The sequence below is a fragment of the Canis lupus genome, chromosome 25 (assembly GCF_011100685.1).
Source record: "Canis lupus familiaris isolate Mischka breed German Shepherd chromosome 25, alternate assembly UU_Cfam_GSD_1.0, whole genome shotgun sequence".
NCBI lineage: Eukaryota > Metazoa > Chordata > Mammalia > Carnivora > Canidae > Canis > Canis lupus.
This window is the reverse complement of record NC_049246.1, coordinates 45987268-46010203: the sequence shown is the minus strand read 5'-3', so window position 1 is coordinate 46010203 and position 22936 is coordinate 45987268. Positions and strand designations below refer to the sequence as shown.

Sequence of the window (22936 nt, the reverse complement as noted above, 5' to 3'; positions counted from 1 at the left end):
CATAATGCCTGGCTTAGAGTAACTTCTCAGTAAACAGTAGCTAGCTGGACCTGCCTTATACTCAAAATTATTGTTATTTTTAAAGATTTTATTTATTCATGAGAGACACACAGAAAGAGGCAAAGACATGGACAGAGGGAGAAGCAGGCTCCCGGCAGGGAGCCCGGTGTGGGACTCGATCCCAGGACCCCAGGATCACGCCCTGAGCCAAAGGCAGATGCTCAACCACTGAGTCACCCAGGTGCCCCCCCATACTCAAAATTATACTAAAATTTAAAAACTCAGAATTCACCCTATTATGGCCAACAAATTTTCATAAAGTTTATAAATATTTAAGGGACAAAATGCAGATTGAGAATGGACTTTGTGCCTCTTTATATTGTGTATTGCTTGCCCGTTTACTGCTTATCCGTGTTTTCAAGTCCCGAGGTAAAGATAACACAAGATTTGCTCACATATGTTTGTTTAATTGATAGAATCAATAGAAGCTAATCAGAATTTCCCCCTTGGGTTTAAAAATAAAAAAAGCCATAGCACTTCTTTACCTGAGGCAAATTGCAACTACATTTACTAAAGCATTTAGAATGTGAGTTTATTCCCAAGCAGAACACAGAAATCAAGCTGATAATAGAAGTACGGTGTGGCATTCATCATAATAACATGGATTTGTGTGGATTTAATACATTTTTCATTTTCATCTCCACACGTGTAAACAGAGGCAAGAACGTGTTAAAAGGGCAAAAGATTGTAGGAAATCAAGTTCATTACCCCTTGGTGATAAAAATCTTAAAAATTTTGCATACAGAACAATCATGGGTTTTGTGCTTTTTTTTAAGATTTATTTATTTTTAGAGATAGAGCCGAATGAGGAGGGGAGGGGCAGAGGGAGAAGGAGAGGGAGAGAGAAGCAGATCTGCACTGAGCTTAGAACCTGATGCAGGGTTCGATCCCCCAACCCTGACATCACAACCTCAGCCAAAATCAAGAGTCAGATGCTTAACCGACTGCACCAGCCAGGTATCCCCAAAGCAGTAGTTTTAAACAGTAACTGGCGGGGGGGGGGGTACCTGGGTGGCTCAGCCTGTTAAGGATCTGCTTTCGGCTCAGGTCACGATCCGAGGGTCCTAGGATGGAGCCCCACATCGGGGTCCCTACTTCTCCCTCTGCCCCTCCCCCTGCTTGTGCTCTCTCTCTCTCTCTCTGTCTCTCTTTCTCTCTCTCTCTGTCAAATGAATAAATAAAATCTGTAAAAAAAAACAAAAAACAAAAATAAAACCATAAAATGCTTCAAACAGGAATAGGTCATAGAGACCTTTGAGCCAGCAAGGAGACAGAGGACATGAATGTCACCGGTGGCTCCGATGACATGCTGATGACACAGGTGGGCAGCGGCGTCTCCGAGGGATGGAAGAGGAACCAGAGGAAAGACAAGGAAGCTCTAGAACCTCCTCCTGCAGAGCCGCGCGTGCACGGCTGCGCACAGCAGGGATGTTTGTAGTGAAGACCTGACACATCCCACGTGCCCATCACCGGCCGAGGGTTGCGCCTCCTTGCCTGGAAGAGCAGGTGGGCACCAGGCTGTGCGAGGCCGGTTAGAGGTATTAATGCACCAGGTGTCCTTTGGATGACCGGGGTGCGCCCATCACGGAGCAGCGTGTGTCCCCAGGGAAATGCAAGCCAAATAGTCGCTGGACGCAGAGAACTTAATATAGGGAATTAGCCAAAGAGGCACTACTGGATGACTAAGGAGGCAAAAGGGGAAACTGAGGTCCCAGACCCAACAGCTACGGCCCCTCAGGCTGCAGAAGCAAAGGGGATGAGTGAGAGGTAGCAGAACTCAGGGGTTCGGAGGAGCAGCCCCCACCCTAGGCTTCCGGGGAATGCGACACAGCCCGGGTGTCCCCGGACCTGCTCAGGCTGGAGCTGCCACCAGGTCGCAGGCGCATCTCAGTGGGGAGGCGACACCATCAGCCATGGCAAGTAGACTCCAGTCTCCTGCTGGTACCCGACGGGCAGAGGCTCCGAGGGAGGCGGGGGAGGTGTGTCTGCACAGCAGGGTACAGAGGGTGGGTGCGGGGAGACAGACCTGGGGGCACCGGCCCCCGTGGGATTACGGGCCCGTGTGGACACGGAGGAGGGACAGCAGAGTGGCCGGCTGCAGGGCAGGGGGCCGGGTGGCACAGGGCAGCCAGGGAAGCTTGTATGTGTCTGCTCTATGGCATTTGTGGTCCTGCAGATTCTTCTCCAGCACCAGCACGCGGCGGTGCAGTACTTCAAAGCCACAAAAAAGTCCCTTTAAAAAACATTTGTTCCCCAGGATGGGGTAACCCCGTGATGGGAATTAAGGAGCACACTTGTAACGGGCACCGGGCGTTGGATGCAAGTGACAGGTCACTAAATTCCACCCCTGAAACTAACACTACGCTATGCGTTAACGAACTTGAATTTGTTTGCTTATTAATTATTTTTTTTAAAGAAAGTAGGTGCTTTTAAAAAAAATTATTTATTCCTGAGAGACACAGAGAGAGGCAGAGACACAGGCAGAGGGAGAAGCAGGCTCCCCGCGGGGAGCCCCATACAGGACTGGACCCCAGGACCCTGGGATCACCACCCAAGCCCAAGGCAGACGCTCAACCACTGAGCCACCCAGGTGCCCCCAAACTAACTTGAATTTAAATAAAATCTTGAAAGAAAAAGCAAAACCAACACCATTTGTTGCGGAGCTGTGCATGGAACCAGCACATGACATCCAGGCACCCCGAGAAAGCAGCGAAAGCAGACTCACAGCAGCCCTGCCTCTGTGGACAGAGGGTCCAGCCAGCCTGCATGTTCCCCTTCTGGAGACTTCCTTTGGAAACCTGCCCTGAGAGAGCACCCCGGAAGGAACGCACCCTGTCCCCTCCACCCCGAACCCCCACACCCCCACCGCAGCCCCTGGGGTGGCTCGGGCCAGCCTTGCCTCCTCCCTCCTCGCCCTCCAGAACGTGCCTGCTTGGTTGCCTTGGCAACGCGGGGCTGGGAATGGGGTGAGCGGCTCCCTGAAGCCGCCCAGGAGGTGAGGCTGCTGGGCCACTGAGATGCTCCCAGCTCCTGCCTTAGATGCCCAAGCACGGGTGTCCCCCGGGGGGGATCCAATTTTATCACCCGGTGGGCCGCGCTGAACCTCTTTATTGACACGCTTCTGCTGCTGGGGATGGAGTCTGCGCCTGCCTTTGTCTCCTGCTTCAGAGGGCTTCCTCCCTCCCTGTCCTCCTCCCTCCCCCTGGCCCTCCCTCCTCCCTCCCTGTCCTCCTCCCTCCTCCCGCCCCTCCTCCGTTCCTTCTCTCTCCTCCTTTCCTCATTCTGTCTCTTGCTCTTCTGTTTTTTTCCCCACAAGAAAAGGCCTGCCTTACCATCCCCGCCGCCCCACAAAAGAACCCCCAGCACCCGTGTTTGACATTCATACGTGGGTCCGCACGTTTCCAGCCTCCATAATCACGCAGGCATCTTCAGGATGGATCGTTTTCTTGAATAACTCTGAAGCCACGGCCGCCAGCACGTCAGAGCCGGCAGCTGGCCGTGAACCCTGGGCGCAGACCTCCCCGCAGCTCCTCTGAGCCCCCCGCCCCTGGGCGTCCCGGGTCCCTAAGGACACAGCCTGGGGGGTGGGAGTCCGGGCAAGGCCAGCAGGGCGGAGAACGAGGCCCGCTCGCCAGGTGCCAGGCTGGGAGGTGCGCGGGCTCAAGCCGAGCCCATTCCTCCCGGGAAAGCACCAGTGAAGGAACACAGTGGATGCCTTAGGAGGACAGAGGGGCCTGTGTTCTTTTTTTTTTTTTTTAAGCTTTAATTTATTTATTCATGAGAGACAGAGAGAGAAGCAGAGGCACAGGCAGAGGGAGAAGCAGGCTCCCTGCGGGGAGCCCGATGCGGAACTCGATCCCAGGACCCCGGGGTCACGTCCTGAGCCAAAGGCAGACGCTTAACTGCTGGGGGCCTGTGCTCTAAGTGGGGAGGTCCTGGGGACTCGCCACCAAGGCTGCAGTTTTCCAAATGTCTCTCCCTCCCCCATTCCAGCTCATCAAGTCTGCAAACCCCGAAAATTCTAGTCAGTTGAAGAAATTCCCTATTTACCTTACTCCTTAAAGACCCCTTTGGATGTACACAGCTCCTAAAGAGGCTTCTGCCCTGGGGTGGAACAGACGTCTGAAACCCACCCACCTCGCACCCCGAATTCCAGGGACGCTCCAGACACCTGTCGCACTGTCGGGTGTCAGGGACTGGGTGACGCGGCACGCTGTGGGAAGGCTAAGTGTCTCCCCACGCAAGCCGGGGCCCCTCAGAGTCCAGATGGGCTCCGGCACCCAGCGTGTGTGAGCCCCCGAATATCTAAGGACGATGAGAAATGCCTCCGAACTTGTGGTTTATATTTAAAGTTCAGATGGAACAAAGTAATGCTTTTAACACACACACAAAACGATTACATTATTCACTTGGTAAATACAGAATTGATTTTAAAATATGAGACAAGCCACGCAGTCGGCAGTGTGGCCGAGCGACCGCCTGCAAGTGTGGGGCTGCGGGATGCCTAAGGGCACCCTATGCCCCATCCTGCTGGCCCCCGAGGCGGGCTGTGTGGTCTCGAAGGTGGAGTCCTTTATGCCTCTGAGGTGGGGTCAAAGGCCCTACGCACCTGCCTGCACCCCTGTTAGGGTCCCTCCCAGCCCCCCCTGTGGCAGGGGGGCTCCGGGTGGAAGGGTTAGCCCTTCAGCCCTTCAGTCCCTTGTCTGGCTGGTGTGATGTCACATTCTGGCTGCGGTTGCCTTCATCCCCGAGGCCGGGCTGCCATGTGCCCTCTGAGCAGAAATACACACAAGGGACAGATTCCGCACCTGCAGGTGCAGAGCCTGTGAGCACGGACGGGACGGCTCTTCCCACGAACCCCACTCTGCCGGGCCCGCAGGCCCCGCACGCCGCTGTCAGCGCTGGGTCCCGGACTCCTCCCAGGTGGCGGCGGCGGGGCAGTGGCCAGACAGGCCCTGAGGGACCAGGACAGTGAGTCTGTGGAACTAGAGTTCCGCCCTCCTGGCTTAGAACCAGCGGTCGCATCCTCCCACCCTGAGGAGAGTGGGGATCCCCTGAACGCAGCCTCTCAGTCCAGCTGGACGTCACCGACCCCGTGGTGATCCTGGGGCTCGTTGCTTGGCTCATGAAGCGAGGGGACAACCTGCTTTCGGGTCCAGCTGTCTCCCACCTGCTGCCCCCGTCCCGTGGCCCCCCCGACAGTTGTCGGTTTTCAGAGGCCCACTGCAGAACTCCTTCCCTTTGTTTAGGGAACCCCATAGCATGAGGGTGGGTGGGAGTTGGCACCCATATCTCACTGCAGGACCCCGCAAGTCTGGACCCTTGTTCCCCCCCACAATCCCTGGCAGTTCGGGGGTAAGTATGTGACCTGGGCTTGGTCAACCAGTTGTCCCACCCGAGGCTCCCTCCAGCCCACAAAGGGTGCAAACTAGCAAAGCGCCCCTTCCTCTAGATAGCGCAGTCCCGAGCCCGGTGCGTGGCCTAGAGCGTAGTTCTGGAACAGGTGGCATTGAAACCCGGGAGGCAGCAACAGGTCTTCTGCAGCTGGTAGCCTCCAGGGCCCAGTGGTGGGGACAGCATCCCCCATCCAAGCACGGCGATCGCATCTCCTTGCCAGGGCTATGCCCACGGTGTGGATGTGGCTATGGTCTGAGCCCCAGGCCCCTTGGCCCTTACCCCCAACTTCACTCAGCTCGAGTGTCCAGCCACCTTTGATTCTCTGAGACCTTCTAGTAACTTCCAGGTAAGCTCCTTTTTTGACTAAGGCAGCAAGGGTCACTTTCTAGTGTTTGTGCCCAAGAACGGTGGCAGGCGACCCACCAGGCAGACCACGGATCTCTAGCCCGAGCCTCTGCCCACACTGTTCCCCCTGCAGGCAATGCTGTTCCTCCCTTGCCCGGAGCGTGACTACTGCCTCCTTAGGCCTCGCTTGTGCTGGAGGCCTCGGCAGACCCCACAGCTCTGGGGGCGGGGAGGGCAGGCTCTCCCAGGAACCCCCCAGGTGCAGCACACACCATGCTCCATCAGGGCACCTGTCTGGCCCAGGTGAGGCCACAAGCTCTCAGGGCAGGGTTAGGGGGAATGGGGGTGGATTTCCACCCTGTCTCGGGGCCTCGGAGGCCCAGCATGTTCCCGATTCAGGATGCGATCCAGGACCCATCTCGGTGCCCTCGGTTGCAGGACCCGACCCAACTGGATGGTCTGTGGCCAGATCCACGCTAGTGTTTTCCTGGCCGGGGGGTGGCGGGGGGACTTCTGGGCAGGACAGACCAGGCGAAAGTTCACTGCACTTTGTCCCCAACTGGGAAGAGGCAGGAGCCTGGTTTGCCTGCAGCACTTCCAACACCGTGACCTCCCTCTGTTGTCAGAATTTGCCTGGTTCCTGCCAGGCTCCTCAACGTGGGCACCTGACTCAGGAACCACCCACCCCCCACCCCAGGCTCAGGAAGCAAACCCTGGAAAGTGAAGGAGGAAAAAGAGAAAAAATAAGTAGAAAACAGGAAAGACCAGAAGAAGTTACGTGCCGTTAGTGGTGTTTGAAACTGCTGTTGTATATTGTCCAATATGTGACTGTTGGGGCCTCAGAGAGGATGCCAACCTTTAAACTACTGTGGGATATTACAGACATCGGCAGACATCGCTTATATTGCAAAAGAAGATGACAACTAACACCAAACAAAATCTTTTAAAAAGGGCAAAAAAAAAAAAAAAAAAAGATGCCATACATGGATCAGATTTATTTCATGTTACGTAAACGCACGTGGATTAAATTGCTCCTCAGAAGGGCAAGCTTGGATTAATTTTTTTTTCCAAATCCGAAGATATTCTGCTTCTAAGACACACCTAAAAATAAAATGACCCAAGAAAGTTAAAAATAAAAATAAGGCAAAGAGATATATTTGGCGAACGTGAAGGGAGAGGAAGCAGGAATAAAAATGTTCCAAAAGAGGCAAAAGAGGATTCAGGGGAAAAAGCGTTATTAAAAAAAAAGGTCAAAAGATACAATTTTACATTTCTGAAAGATTCAGGGTAAACGGGGCTCTGGATCTTTCTCACCCCTTGTGGTCTTGTGGCCCTTGTGGTCTTGCAGACAACTTATTACTTGTCTCTCATATGTATGTTGCAATTCTAACCTCGGTTGGGCATTCAATTTTGCCTTTGAAATAGTTTGCTGGATTCTTTAAAAATAAAACTAAGGGGGACCTGAGGGGCTCAGGTTGGTGAAGCATCGGACTCTTGGTTGCGGCTCAGGTCACCATCTCAGGTCGTAAGACTGAGCCACGTGTCAGGCTCTGCGCTCAGTGCAGAGTCTGCTGGAGATTCTCTTCTTCGGCTTCCCCTCCTGCCTGCACACACTCTCTTTCTCGAAAATATATCAATAAAATCTTTTTTTTTTTTTGAATCTTAAAAAAAAATAAAGTTAAATGTTCTGGTCGATTCCATTGTGCCTTTCGAGTTTGTGTCACGCTTAGAAAGGCCTTCCTCACATCAAGTTTCCAAGGATAGAATCCATGCTTTCTTCTAATAATTGTAGAGTTTAATAGTTTACACATCGATTTCTGATGCATCCGGAATTTATTTTGGTGTGACGAGTAAGGTAAAGCACAGATGAGCAACTGTTCCTATCCCTCCATCGCTGACCCGGGCCGTTGGCTCTCATGCTAAATTCCTATGTGACTTTTACCCTCCTTCTGGAATCTGTGCATTGCTCATGCATGATGGATCTCTGCGCCTCAATAAATCATAACTCATAAAGCAAAGATTTTAGAAACATAAGGACAATTTTACGGTTATAAAGTCGCCTTTGTGACTATATCTCAAGCTCTTTACCTACAAGGACCATACAGAGGAGCATGTATAAGAAGTGACCACACGCGAGCTACAAAGAGAACATCATGGAATTCCCACGACCAGAAATCCCAGAGTCACATTCTCTGACCACAGTGGGAATGTCCTCGTACAAGGTGAGATCGGTAATCAAGGTCAAACAAAAAAAAACATCTGCTAAGAAAAACTAACTCCGTATATTACACTATTTAGAAAATACACGGAGAGTCCTAACAGGAAAATTACTCTTTTCTGTTTTTTTTTCCTTTCCAGATGAGCTTTACATTTATTTCATCAAGTTCTAAAAAGTGATGATGAAGGCTGTATTAAACCTAAAAATGTATGGGAAGAAGTCACATTTTTTAATGTTCACTGTGCATCCAGTAGGGGATATCTCACTCTGGGGTTTCTCTTCTTTTTTTCTTTTAGGATTTTATTTATTCATGAGAGACACAGAGAGAGGGGCAGAGACACAGGCAGACGGAGAAGCAGGCTCCCTGCAGGAAGCCTGATGCAGGACTCGATCTTGGGACCTCGGGATCACAACCTGAGCCAAAGGCAGACGCTCAACCACTGAGCCACCCAGGTGCCCCTTATTCTGGATTTTCTCCCTTCGAACATCTTTTGCATCTCCCAGTAAAGCCTTATAGTTTTTTTTTTTTTTCATGTAGGTCAGTACATTTTATAAATCTAGCATAACTCCAGCACCAAATGCTTACTCAGGCAATGCAAAAAAGGGAAATTCTATATTCATCACATTCACAAAAATAGAAACAAAAGTCCTAAATAAAAGTCTAGCAAAAAAGAATGAAGTGGTATATAATCCAAACCAAGTAGAGCTTATCATGGGAATTTTATCAGAGGGTTTTTTTATGAATAAAGTTAATAGTATCCCCTCCTTGTTGCATCATGTGAAAATAATTGTCATTTCCCCCCCCCCCACTATATTTAGGGGATGTATTGGGGTATCTGGCCCTGGGACATATGTATAGTTTAATCTATTTTACCTGTGGGCAACTCAGGGAAATAGTTATTTTCTCCCCAACTCAGGGAAATAGTTATTTTCTCCGGAAAGACTGACCCTCAGGTAAAAAGAAAATAAGGCATCCACGTGGCTGTGGGTTGGAAGAAATCTGACATATTATGAAGCTGCCACTACAGTGAATGCTGTTTCAAATATAAGCTGCAAATGAGAAGGCCCCAGAGAGGAGGTTCTGAATGCCAGGTACCAGGTTGCTATCAGGCTGCTTCTTCCTGGCCACCTGAGTGCTCTCATCCATCAGGGACACCCTGATGCCACCTCTGGACCGCTCCAGATCGAGCTCTGCTGATAGACCAATCTCTCGCTGTCTTTGTCCGCCTCCCCAGTGAGCACAGCTGGACCCTGACAGCCAGGGCCTTGTCAGACCAGATGATGTCTTGGGAGACCTGCCTCTGCTGCCCCTGGTGGTCATGCCTCCCATGGGGACATAGTGAGGTTGGCAGCCACCTAGGCCGAGGCTGGTGTAGACATCATATGAGTCAAAGAAGCCACCTCCCTCACCTGACATGCTCCCTCTCTGTCTGTGTCCACTTTCGCTGCTTCCAGATGCCCCTGCTCCAAAGGCTTCCTTCACTGCTGACTGCTGCCTATTTTAGGGGAATTTTCATGCAAGGTCATCAAAGACACTCCCTTTTCTTTGCCGAGCCCCAAGTCATCCACAGGTCCCCTTTTAAAGGCTGAGAAAAAGATTTGGAACACCAAGAGAATTAGGCAGAGCATTTGTCAACAAAGGCCTTTCGTTTTCTACTGTTTGCTGTGAAGACAACTATGTCCCACACCAATTCCGGATTCTCTACTGGGGAGTTTCCGTCTGTGTTACAGACTTCTCGGGCTGTCGACACAGAACACCGCAGGCTAGGCGTCCTGGACATACATTAGGTGACTGTGGTTTATTTCTCACAGCCCTGGAGACAAGAAACCTGAGATCAAGGTGCCAGCGGGGTTGATGTATGGCAGGGCCTGTCTTCCTGGCTTACAAACGGCCACCTCCTCCCTGTGTCCTCGCATGGACCTTCTGTGTGCACACGAACAGAAAGAGCGCTCCCAGGTGTCTCTTCCTTCTCTTATATGGACACCAGTCCTACCCAATTTGAGCCCTACCCTTACAACCTCATTAAACTTCAATTACCTCCCCACAGGTCCTATTACCTTCAATTACCTCCCCACTAGTCCATTACACCATCCTTTGGCTTGTTTGATAAAACTTAACAGAAGTGAGGAGCCTCCCAACACACCAATTCTTGTAGCAGGAGCTTCAGACAGAAAGAGTTTCATTCATGGAAAAAAAAAAATATGTGGCCACCACCAGGTCACTTGTCTCTCATCTACACCCTTTTTATGTATCGGTGCTGGTTTTCATCCATTTTCATACAGCCCAACCTCTCACCTGCGCGTCTCTTATCCACCCTCCTCTGCCAGGCTCTGTGCCCAGAAGGCTGACTTCTAGGGGCCGCCTCACTGGGCTTCCTTGTCCTCTGGCTTCTGATTGGATCCAGCCAAAGGGAGCCCCTGGCCAAGATCCTGGGAGGGCAGGAGGGAGAGGTTGGAGTGTTGGTGCTCCTCTGCTCTTCATACCTGGCGTGGCTCTGCAGGAGCTGGTTGCCCTGTGGCTGCAGCTCCAATCAGAACCCTTTGGAACCCCACATCATAATGGGCTCCCCATCCTCCTGCTTCTGAAAACAGTCCCTTCACCCACCCCTCTTCAGCTGGCTGAGACCATTGCCAGCGGTGCTGGATCTCTGCAAGCTCCTTTACTCTCTTGCCTTTATCTCGCCCCTTTAGGGCCCCCGCTATGCTCAAAACTGCAGCTGGTTAGCACACGGCAGCCTGACCTTGGAGAGGATAATGTCAGAATTCTTGTACACCAGCATCATGTCCCCAGCCCACCCCGATCCATGCACGCTGTCTCTGCCGGGCACAAGCAGAGACCCTCTCTAGGCTCCGGGAGTAGAGGCTGCCTCATAAGGGGAAGTGAAAGTCATGTCACTTACAGGTCATGTCAAGTCAGCGAGGGTACAGGGCCCTTATTCAGGGGCTGGGGCCAGGGTGGCAGTGGACACAGTGGTCCCTCTCTCAGGGTGAGGAAGCAAGACAACAGAAATTCACCCCTCGAGCCAGGCAGCCTCGCTCTAGAATGCCAAGTCCACAGGGAGAGAGAGAGAGTGCAGAGGAAACAAAAGTCCCAAATGAGGGGCTTGGCACAATGGCTTGGGCATGGAGGATGGCCCTCTACTGCAACGCTCACACCACCTGCAGGGTGGGGAGCCCGTCCCTCTATTCTCACCCATGGTCCTTCACCAGATCCCCCTCCGCAGAGTGCACAGCAGCCTCGCAGCAACATTCACAGGAGGCTCGATTCAGTGTCTGATCACGGAGGTGAAACTATTTCTTTATATGAGAAATCCATTTTTCAGGAATGGAAATGCATTCCCCTTCCCTTCCTCCTCTTTTTATTTCTTGATTCTTTTACTTTTTTGTTCTGATTACATTTTGCCACCTTCGGCCCCTTCAACCTCTCTTGACGTCTGTTTGGATAGCACTTGGGGGAGCCCGCGGGTGGGAGAAACACCTGAAATGCAGAAACCTGGATCTCTTCCCCATAATTACTATCAGTCCAGCATTCCTGGCCTCTTGGTCAGTCTTCCAGGGAGGTTAAAATAATTTGTACGTCTGAGAACACATTTTACTTGCCTATAACGGCTCCAGCAGCCGCCACACATTTCCTCCCCCGCTGTCATAACAACAGTGCATCTGTTGACAGAGAGATAGATGGAAGGTCTTAAGGCATGGATCGCCCCCATCCTGAGACACCCACAAAGTGTCTTCTCTCCTTTTTTTTAAATCCAATATTTTAATTTATTTTAAACTCCAAGCTTAATTCCTCATATCCATGCACTAAACGGCCATGCCAGTTTACATAGCTCTTCTCTTCTATCTCCTTCCTTTGTCTTGCTGACCGCAGAGTCCAGATTCAGGGCCTCCTTTCCAGCCCCGAAATGCTCATGGTCAGGACCCCTTTGGGAATCTGAAGAAAGATATGGGTTCCCTTTCCAGGAATATGAACCCACAAAACTAAGTTGCCATTCCATCTCAGGGGTTCACGGGACTACGATGAAGTCTCTCCATGGGCCACCTAGGGCCATATTTTGTCGAGCTATAGTCAGATTATAACTTGTATCAGAATCCCTTGAGGTGCTGGTGAGGACAAGCATGTTCATCAAAGCAACTGAAGACCTATTGAATCAGAATCTTTGGGATGGATGCCAGGAATCCATATGTTTAATAAGCAACCGGCCGTCTCTATTCACAAAGAACTATGAGAAGCATTGCTGGGGACCTACCTAACCCCAATGCCTGAATTAATCTGATTATTTCTGGAACTATTACAATTATTTTGCTCCCAACTGACTTCTGCAGGCCAGTGCTACGTCTTATGAGTCAATACATTCATGACCTCCTCTGAGCCTGACCTTAGCTGTAGGTGGAGAAGTTGGATCATCCAATGTTTTGTCCTCATTATTCCCAAGATCAATTACTTTAGTGTATTTTAATGCCAGCTCTTATTGATGAGGTGTTTGCTCTTGAAAAAAAAGAACACACCACTTGGACAACTTTCCTCGGAGCTTTTATATTCAAGCTACAACAGTAAAAAAAAAAAAAAAAAAAGACAGTCAAGTTTTCATGTGAGATTGTGGAGCTACCAAGACTCATTTTCATTAAAAGTTAAGTCTTGTTTTCAGTAACACCAAATACCATTACCTTCTAAACCATACTCATCCTATTGCAAGAAGTGGTATTGGTAGATTACTTCAAATGAGAAATTTAACCAGAATATCGAGGAATAAAGAAAACACACTGAAACAGGACTCTTCAGATTTTTTTTTTCCCATCAGCCTACCAAAGTAGCAGAACAGAATAAACACATCCTTTAGAGACCTGAGATCTAAAGGTGCTGCTACAAGAGGGGAATTTCTCTCAAGCTCGGTGTTTCACTATTAAAAAAAACATATAAAATTTTGCATCCCTCGGTATAACTTCCCTATATTAAAAAATCACAGGTTCCCCCTCAAATTTGCAAGTTAAACAAATAGGGAGTGCTTTCACGTTCCATGAATGCGCTTCGTATTTATTTAGACTTTACACACCTCACACCTCAAGGCACATTGCTCGTGGACCAGTTTAAGAAATTTGGCCTTAAATCCGTTACATTTACGGACATTTAAAATATAATTTCTGTGTACACCTCCTTACCTATTCACCATTATACTTACTTCCACCCAAATTGTGACCTGGACCATAAACCACTATAGCAGCCGTCATTCCCATGATTTTAGTGATGAAGTGACTCCACGGCGGCCCCACCTCTGAGACTAGAGCCAGGCACATTGTTGGCATTCAGCAAATACTTTCTCATGGGTAACAAAACAAATAAACGAATTGCCAATTCACTTTCGGACCATCTGGGTGCTGGCTGACATTCACCGTCAAACCCAACGTGACTCAGAGGCTTTGTTTTAAGCGCATCTAGAATATATCATTAACAATGGCAGGGCTCGCCGAAGCTCTGGTTTTTCCAGCTCAGAGTGGGCTTTATTTCAGCTGTAGCAGGGATAGCCACCACCTTCTGTTCTCTCACATTATAATTGCTTGAGCGACTCAGTTATGGATTCTATTAACATTGCTGTCCCTGATAAGCTATATTCTTCATGGACGTGATAAATTTCTACCCAAGCTGACCTCTTTTGTGCACCGGGGCACTGTTGATGCCAAATGCAGAAAGGCTACTGGAGATCTGTTCGCAAGCAATATTTCTATTAAAACTGGAAATTGGGCAGCCCCGGTGGCTTAGCGGTTTAGCCCCGCCTTCAGCCCAGGGTGTGATCCTGGAGACCCAGGATCGAGTCCCGCATCGGGCTCCCTGCATGGAGCCTGCTTCTCCCTCTGCCTGTGTCTCTGCTGCTGCTGCTGCTCTCTCTCTCTCTCTCTCTCTCTCTCTCATGAATAAATAAATAAAATCTTTTTAAAAAATTGGAAATTGCTCAATGGATCCATGCAAGCCCTTCTGTCGCGGGGGCTGCTTGTGGATACAAAGGAAAGCAGCTGATATGGTTCACCCATCCGTTCTCTGAATACGGAGTTAACAATTTTCAGCCACCCGTTCAATATGCAGGCTTTACCTGGGAGGAGGGACTCTAGGTGAAGATAATGTGCAATCCTTACCTTCTAGGCAACCAGTCTAGTAGGTGAGCCCACTTGAACAATGAACGTGAGATGCTTCTAGAACAGCAACGGTGTACCGACGATAACAGAAGAACTTCGTCTCCTACCTTCTTGCAGAATGGTACTTCTCTCCACTGTCCACACACCCTTGCTCTTGGCGCTTGTGCCCTCCCGATTTCTAGTTTCGAGCCCTCCTGCCTGCATCACCTCACCCCTCTAGACCTTCTGAAGAGCTGCGGGAGCTCTCTTTTCTCTTCCTGCTGCTGGAGACTACTACACGCTCTTAATTCATTTCTATTTTTCAAAAGATTTGCAATCTGTTTGGTATGAAGGAAACAGATTGGATGCAAGGAACCGTGTAAAGCAAGATGCTAGAGAAGCGAGCTCTGAGATATTTTAGGTACCAGTAATGGCAGGGGAGCGTTTACTGAGTACTCGGGCTGGGCTAGGCCTCTCCCAGCATGCCACGTGGGTGACTTCATGTGCTTCTCACAAGAGCCACGTGAGGAGGACGTCACAGTTATGCCGATGCTACAGTTGAGGTACCATCCAGGACAGAGAGAGCCCCTTCACCGCAGGTGTGAAGGAGCAGTCCACTGGAAAGCGCTGGCTGGCCCCCTGCGAGGCCACTTGGCAGCCACCTTCCTCCTGTGTCTTGTGTGTCTACTCTGCTTCTTGGATCGTTTCCTCACTGAATCCTCAAAACACCTACAGGAAGTAGGAATGATTGTGCACTTTTTGCAGGTGACAAAAACGAGGTGTAGCGTAGTTAGAAAAACTCCCCCACGATCGCAGAGCCATTGGGTAGAAAGAAAGTCAGGATTCCAATGCAGGTGTATCTGTCTCCAGAGCCTGTGCTCCAGAGTACTCTGCACTGGGATTGGGTGTGTGTGCATGTGTGCGCGTGCTCCCATGTGCACCTGCACCTTCATAATTACAGAACCATGCTACAAGCTAATGCAGTTTCCGGCCATCGATAATCCGTGACCTGCACAGTGTGCACCAGGGACATGTCAGGGTGCACTTTCCCCCTGCTTGCTGATCATAGAATTAATGTTCCCTGGGATTCCATCATTGATCTGGAATGCTGACCTGCAAAGGCTTAGTCCATTAAGACGGGGGAGGAAAAAGCCAACTTGTGTCACTTCTCAAATGTTCAGGGCTGGGAAATACTTGGGCTGATCTGAAGCTCATGTCTCATCCCCCAGACTCTCCCTTCTGCCCTCCCTATGTCCCTGTTTAGAAAATAAGATTCTCTGAGTACAAAGGAACCCAATTTTCTTAAGACAGCTACGACTGAAACTGGTTACAAGGCCAAGCAGAATGGAGCAGGGTCATTTCTTCTCACCGTATCTGCTCAAACCCCGAGATGGCCTAGGTTGGAGCTCTTTGAATGACAACATATTTTACTGAAGGGATTTTCAAGGGCCTTTGGGTTCTTCAAAATTTCAAAGGCTTTCACTTCATCCTCACACATCCCCCAAAAAGAAGGTTGGATTGGCGGTCTTCAGGACCACCCTCAAGGTCAATGGCTTCTAGGGGGACTGCCGGGACTCAGCAGGCAGCCGTGCCTGAGGCTGTGGTTTATTACAGCACAAAGATGCAGAGCGATGAGCAAAGGGAGAAGGAGCACGGGGTGACGTCCAGGGGGAGCCAGGTGCAAGCTTCCAAGAGTCCTGGGTCACCCCGAATTCCTCCAGCAACAACTGTGACAACGTGGGTGAAGTCTTCCAGGGACGCTCATCAGACACTCAGCGTCGGGGACTTCACTGGGGGCTGGTCCCGTGGGCACCTTCCAGCCTCCCAGGAGAAGAGCAGGTGTTCAGCCTCAACCATGCTGTCTACACACAGTGTGGGTACAGCCGGCCATGCTCGTCAGTCCTGGGGATGCTGGGGAACCCCCAAAACTCCCAGACACCAGCCAAGGGCCATCTCCCAAGTTGGCCTTCCTTCCTAGGGACAGCAGTCAGACTTGCAGCATTAACTCTCTTGCACAGTGACCATGGCTGCCTTTGCCTCTTAGGTAAGAATCCGGGCCTGTGAGGGCCCCAGGGAAGATCTACACGGCCCGCACTTGACCCTCCCCTTGTGGCAGAGCCATTGCTGAGGGAGACAGAAACAGCCCTGTAATCTCCCCAATGGGGGCTTTATGAAGCCCACACTGATTTTGGCCGGACCTCAGCCAATAGCACACCCCTTTACACACACCACACACACACACACACACGCACACACAGACAGACCACATCACTGACAAAAAACACATCCACATACCATGCACATCTCTCACACACACAAACACACACATACGCACACACCACATATACCGTTCACCACACACACTCATACACACCATAAGCATCACACACCACACATATATATGCACACATACCCACACATCACACACAAAACCCCCACACGCCATGCATATCACACATACACAAAACAAACACACACTCACACCATACACACAAAAACCTCACATACCATGCATCTCACATACACTCACACACACACACAAGAAACACACACACACCACACACACACATACACACCACCTACAATACACATACCCCAATTCAGGTATTGGCATAAAAATGAAGAGCAGAAAAAACATTATTTTTTCATTGTAGATGACTGACTTTCAACTGTTCGGGAAGGTAAGTGCTGTAACAAAATAATCATTTTATAGTCATGTGATCACACTCAGGACTTCATGATTTTTTGCAGATTTCAGTAGACAAAATCAGGAGTCTGTCGGAGAAGGAATTGGAATATGCAAATTCCCTGATGTGGTTGCTCCACATGTGGGGAGCACGAAGGAGACAGAGCACATAAATGGCGCTTATTCTCCCATTGAAAGTGGAGACTATGACCTTTTATTCTCTTATAAGCTGATGGAACCCATATTCAGATGAAATCTGCTGTAACCATTTGCTGAAATAATTACAGACCAGAAGACTGATCCAGCCACTTGTGAAGTGATATTTTAGTGACCCCCAAGCAGAGTACAAAATGACCAGGTAGGGCGATGGGATGAGTGACGTAAGATGATGTGATGGAAGGTAAGACCACAAGAGCTGTTACTAATGTTTCCTATTCTCCAGGTGCAGCAATGGGTCTCTGTGACTTAGGAGACAGGTGCTATTCCATGTCCACTTCACAGATAGGAGGGTAAAAGCTGGCCCTCATCCCACATCATCTTACCGGGCAGACTGGAGCCCAGAGCTTGCCAACTCCCGGGGCAATGGTATTAAAAACAAAGTCAAACATCCCTTTCAGAAAAGCAGGAGACCAAATCAAATATACCTAAAATATGTCCCTACGCCTAAGTCTTCCCAGTAAATGAATAGACCGTTTGGTTGTGACAAATACTTGGGAGTTTTGAGGAACAGAGTTTTGCTGTGTTGTGTTGATGAAGTGTCACTCAACAATATCACAGATATTGTCCGTTGGAGGGTCTCTATTCGCATACCAGCTGGACCTATTTTTGAGCAGGCGAAGCTTTAGAGAAGCCTTCCTAAGTAATGACTCGGTGCTGTGACAGCAGGTTGACATAGCAGGATGCTCTCCGTTGGTTTGCACAGCTTCTCCATCACTTTTATGGAGTTACACATGCTCAGGGACCTCGATTCTGGATCATCCTGAGCTTTCCAGCTGTGCCATTGTCCACGAAGCCCATCTGCTTGCCTGCACATGGACTGTGCTTCTGGCTGCATGCACTGGCTTGCAGAAGACCTGTCAGGCCTGGGGAGCAGCAGGCCCAGGAACCTGGTGATCACCTGTCAGTCCCTTCTTTCTGGCTTCTTGCTCCTGACTGAGCTTTCTGTTCGTCTCAAGACCCTCATTAAAGTTTGCCCAATTGTATCAGACAGTTTTGTCCCAAGATTGTTTACAGATGGTCCAAGAACCGAGGGAAGGCTCCAGATCTCTTCCAAGTGAAGTTTGTGTTTCTTCCTGGTGCTGGCTCTGACCCTGCTTCCTGAGGAACCAGAGCAGCGGAAAGTGGATGAGCAAGCATCACAAACCTGGCTCTGGCTTCCTACGTGCCCTGGGAGACAAAAGGAGGATGGCCTGCAGGTGGCCACACCACCCCAAGCATCCCTGGTGATCCTTGGGCAGGTGAGATGTGGTCCATCACAGGAAGGTCCTGGGAAGTCATTCTTTATAGGACCTGAGGCTCCTTATTCTCATCTGCTGAACTGTCTGCAGTTCTGTAAATGAAGTCGATGATCCCAAGGCTACTCTGACATTTCCTGCTGTCAGACCTTCTGGCCAGGCTGAGGGTCACATCCTCCCTTTGACTCAGAGTGGCTGCCCCACCCAGGTCCTGTATGTGCTGGGTTTTCCTAGACATTTTTTTAAAGATTTATTTATTATAGAAAAAGTGCATGCCTGGTAGTGGGGGGAGGGAGGAAAGGAGGGGTAGAGAGAGGAAGACTCTAAAGCAGGCTCTACGCCCAGCACTGAGCCCAATGCGAGGCTCGATTCCCCACAACCGTAAGATCATGACCTGAGCTGAAATCAAGAGTTGGACGCTTAACCGATTGAGCCACCCATGTGCCCCCCTAGACAATTATTACAGAGCATTGCAGATAGTTTCCCATGGGCTTGGTCTTCTATAACCTGGGCTTTATAGGTTGACAAAGTCCTTCTTTGCCATCGTGTTAAGCAGTTTAGAATTGCTTTAATGAGACAAACATTAGGAACTGTGATGTTCTAGTTAACAAAGAATTTCCAATATCATAATTTTCATACTCACCCAGTAATATTCAAAATAGTCATTCAGCTGCACTCCTAAATTGGAGAGGTCATCCCAGGGCATTGTGGGTTACAAGTAGGTGGAAAGTGGGCCTCCGCACCACAGCCAGCTTAAAAGTGCAAGATCTGATGGTGACCAGCACACCTGACTCTCCACCTGCACCTCGTCCTGTCCCCCTTGGTGCTACAGGGCAATGCGCAGTTCCTGAGTGGTGTCCTTGACCCAGGACACAACAGGGCTCCCACCACCTGTGAGCTAGGATGATACCATCAAGGTCACTCCTGGTGACCTGTATTCCCTCCTGGTGCGGTAGGGCTTGCCCTCAGCTCATCTCCAAATGTGTGGCAGCTTCGGGTTCTGGCTGGGAGACAAGCCGACGGGTGAAAGAATAAGAAGAGGGAGATAGGAGGGCCATGGTGAGGTCATCTGGGACCATGATGGGAGACACCTCAGGGGAAATGTCCAGGAAGGGGCTGAGCACAGGGCAGGTAGACGTCCGTGTCTGGGAAAGATTAGTCCCTTCTCTGGAGCAGTGAGACTGTCCATGCATGGGGGGTGGTGGGAAAGGGGACCGAGCAGAGGACCCAGAAAACACGCACGGTTCAGGGGCAAGTGGAAGACGAGGACCCGGTGGGGGAACCTCGGAGTTAAAACAAGCTGGGAGTCAGGGCTGTAATGAGAGGCAGGAAAGCCAAGGTGGAGGGGGTCTTGGCAAAAAAAGAACATGGTCGGGAGTGCTGGATGCCACAGGGACAAAGGAGTAAGCACTGAAGGCGACCCCAGCTTGCGTGGCATTTAGGAAGCGACCTTGGCCAGGGCAGGTTCAGCAAGTGGGGTGGGCGCACAGATTTAGCAGATGGAGTTGAGTGGTGGGGAGAAGCAGAGACGCCTTCAGGAGCAGAAGGAGCAAGGCTGCAGGACAAGAGCTGGAGGGCTATGCAGATGGACACGCAGACAGAGACAGACAGAGAGAGAGGAGGGAAAGAGAGATTTTGGGGCCAACGAGCCTTGAACAGGGCCTCTATTTGAAGAGGATTTGGGAATCTCTATGTTCGTGTGGCCAGTGGAAACTCAGAACTGTAGAGCCAAAAGGAAAGAACAGGTGTCCCTATGCGCAGCCGGCAGGCCTGGCTGAGGGTCGTCTGGGGTCTGCCCCATGGGTCCTCACTGCCTCCTCCTCCATGCAGGCCCTCTTGTGAGCCACTAGATGAGAGCGAATTTCCTTCTATTTGTAGTTCTCCAGACTCGCCTCTTTATACATCCGCTTAACATTAACATGGTATTATCAAAATAAATCTAAGAAATATCAAGTGCTAAGCCTTTGTGGTTACGACACACGGCAACTGAGAGGTGCTATGAGCACACACTATTGGCTGAATTGACGGAAGCTGTATTTCTTGTTGCTATGATCACCCGTAGCCTCCAACGCAGTAAGTCTTCGGGGCAGGCCCTTCAAGCAGGTGCTATGATTTTAAGATTTTAAGTATAATTTTGTATTCCCCACCTGAAGTCTGGGCACAGGGATCCTTGGGGCTCCCAGAAGAAATTCCTGAATTGTCTGTCACCTGGACTTCTCCGGGGCTTTGTCCTCAGCTGCTTGTAGATCACACCTGTGCTGTCACCCAGTGGCCTGTCCCCGAGATGTGGTGTGTGAGCCCTTAAGTGAGCTCCTTTGTCTTCTTCCAATGGCTCATGACCACACTGTCCCAAACCACTGGGGGACCCTAGTGCATTCAGAAAGATATGAGGACACAATCACAGACACCAGGGAGCTAACAGCATATCGTAGCTACCTGAGTATCTGTTAGTGATGGCCCCTGTCTGGATGCCACCTGCCCAGAAGCTGTCCCTGAGACTATTCGCCTCACTCCCTGCCCCACCCTGTCCACACCATCCACCATCCACCTGACCTGTGCTCTGGGCTCACCGCCCTCTTAGAAACTTATGTCACTGGTATTCCTGCAGGGTGATTTGTCTGCATTTATCACTAGTCTATAGACTTCCTGAAAATCGGGACAAGGTTTTATGATGCCATCACCTGACACAAAATGTATGTTCACAAAGTATGTCCTAAACGAATGCATATTGAATTATTTCCCCAAAGAGTGTACTTGCATTTGAAATGATGGGCTGTTCCTTTCCTGCCTTTCACTTGAACTCTCTCCTCTATGGCAGACGTGGCCTATTATATCATGACCCAAGCACACGGGTCCACTGATGGTCTCACAGCCTCACAAGGCCGCAAGGATGTGCAATGGCTGTGAGCCCGGGGTGTCCATCGGGTGGTGTTCTCATTTACCTGTCTGAAAGCCCGCCTTTCCTTTGTTGAGTTGGATATTGAGTGAGATGTTTAGCTGTGCCCCATGACACAGGCCATGGCTCAGTGAGAAGGAAGAGAGGAGGCTCATAAGACTAGGACCTTTGGGACCTCCTGTGACACGTGAGGTAAGGCACATGTGTGGCAACAATGGGAGGAGGAAGATAAGATTCTGGAAAAGTGCAGGCTGCCCAGCCTTGAACAGCAGGTGAGCCATTCTTTGGCTCTAGATACCACCAGAGGCAAGATTAATTCCTCAGATTAACTAAGCATACTAGCACAGGAGAGGAAAAGAAAAGAAAGATGGGAAATGGGATCTCTGAAACACAGAAAAGGTGAAATATAAGTGGTTGATGAGTAGGTAGGAAAACAATAAGAGGCAAAATGAGAAGACACATTTTCTAAAAACATCATCACTTACCTCCCCAGCCAGAGAGTAAATATCCTGCATAAAGGGATCATGTCTTGGGCATATTGTAAATATCTTTTCCCCCATCATCACCCCTACTCAATGCTCAAATGGTCCGGGCATGCTTATGTCCTAAGAGGTATTTATGGATGAAGGAGTGATGGTCAACCTGCTTATGTTAATGGGTGTAGCCACCGTAGCCACCCTGACGCACATCCAATATAAAGCAAGCATTTTATGCTCAGTCCGTACTGACATGTGACAAGCAAGCAAGTGCTCTTCGTGAGAAGTAAAAATATAAAGGCACGTGCATTTAAAGGTAGGCGTTCACTTCAATGCTGACTTCTCAGAGATCATACATTCAGTCCAGATCTGTTGCAAGCCGTCTAAACATAGGATTTAATAGGTAAAAAAAATTTTTTAAGATTTTATTTTTAAGTAATCTCTATACCCAATATGGGGTTCGAACTCACAACCTTCAGATCAAGAGTTGCACGCTTTACCGGCTGAGCCCACCAGTTGCCCCCAAAGTGAATTTTTAATTGCACAGGATGTTTACCAAGAGAATGGCTTCAACAAAAGAGAAAAGAAAAGAAAAAAAAAAACCTCCCAAAATCAGAAGAAGCGGCAATGTCTCTGATTTAATTATAAGAACACACGAGGCAAAGGTGGCTTGGAGAGTCCTTGGACTTTGTTACATCATTCCTGGGTTCTAAGCATTGTTGATGATGTCAGAAGTTTCTAGAATGGGGAAAGTAGACAAAGAACTCTATATTCAGACCCTGGGTAAATCAAACTTGCTGACTAAATTCTTTCTGGGGCCTTTATAGTGCCCTAAAAAAAAAAAAAAAGTAATGAGTTTACTGAAATTATTGTGGAGAGGGCAAAGGTCAATTTGACATGAGCAGACGTGATCAATACCAGTTATAATGACAGGGTTGATGGTCCCCGCCAGACTCCATTGTTCCCTGAGTGACAATGTTTTACTCCTTTCAGTTCCTCATATGATTTCATTGGGAAGTCAACATTAAAAATGATCTGAAAGAATGATTTCTCCAGGAGAATGTGACTCTCAGAAGAGCATCGGGGCTTGGAGGAGAGAAGAATGTCCTTGGCTACTGCACGCTGTTAGCAAAACAGGGGGCACCTGTGTCTTGGGGGATAAGGACTGACCTGGAAATGCCAGGCATCCTTTAAAAATGTCAGTTGGCCTGTTTCACACGGGAGACTCCATCTAGATATTCATGAGCCACACACAAAACATGAAAGACCAAACTCTTCCTCCTTGCTTGCTCTTCA

At 49.6% G+C, this 22936-nt stretch overlaps 1 long non-coding RNA gene across 4 annotated transcripts; it reads right to left on the bottom strand.

Moving 5' to 3' along the window:
* Nucleotides 1–6779: 6779 nt before the first annotated feature.
* Nucleotides 6780–21348, bottom strand: LOC100685261. Of its 4 annotated transcripts, none has more exons than XR_005378851.1 (6): nt 21211–21348; nt 20416–20635; nt 12400–12566; nt 10317–11680; nt 9431–9606; nt 6780–6903 (listed from the first exon to the last, which is right to left on the bottom strand). It is a non-coding gene; the product is annotated as an uncharacterized LOC100685261 (long non-coding RNA). The 4 variants fall into 4 exon arrangements; XR_005378853.1 differs by having other exon boundaries at nt 20416–20541; XR_005378852.1 differs by lacking the exon at nt 12400–12566.
* Between the last annotated feature and the right edge of the window lie 1588 nt (nt 21349–22936).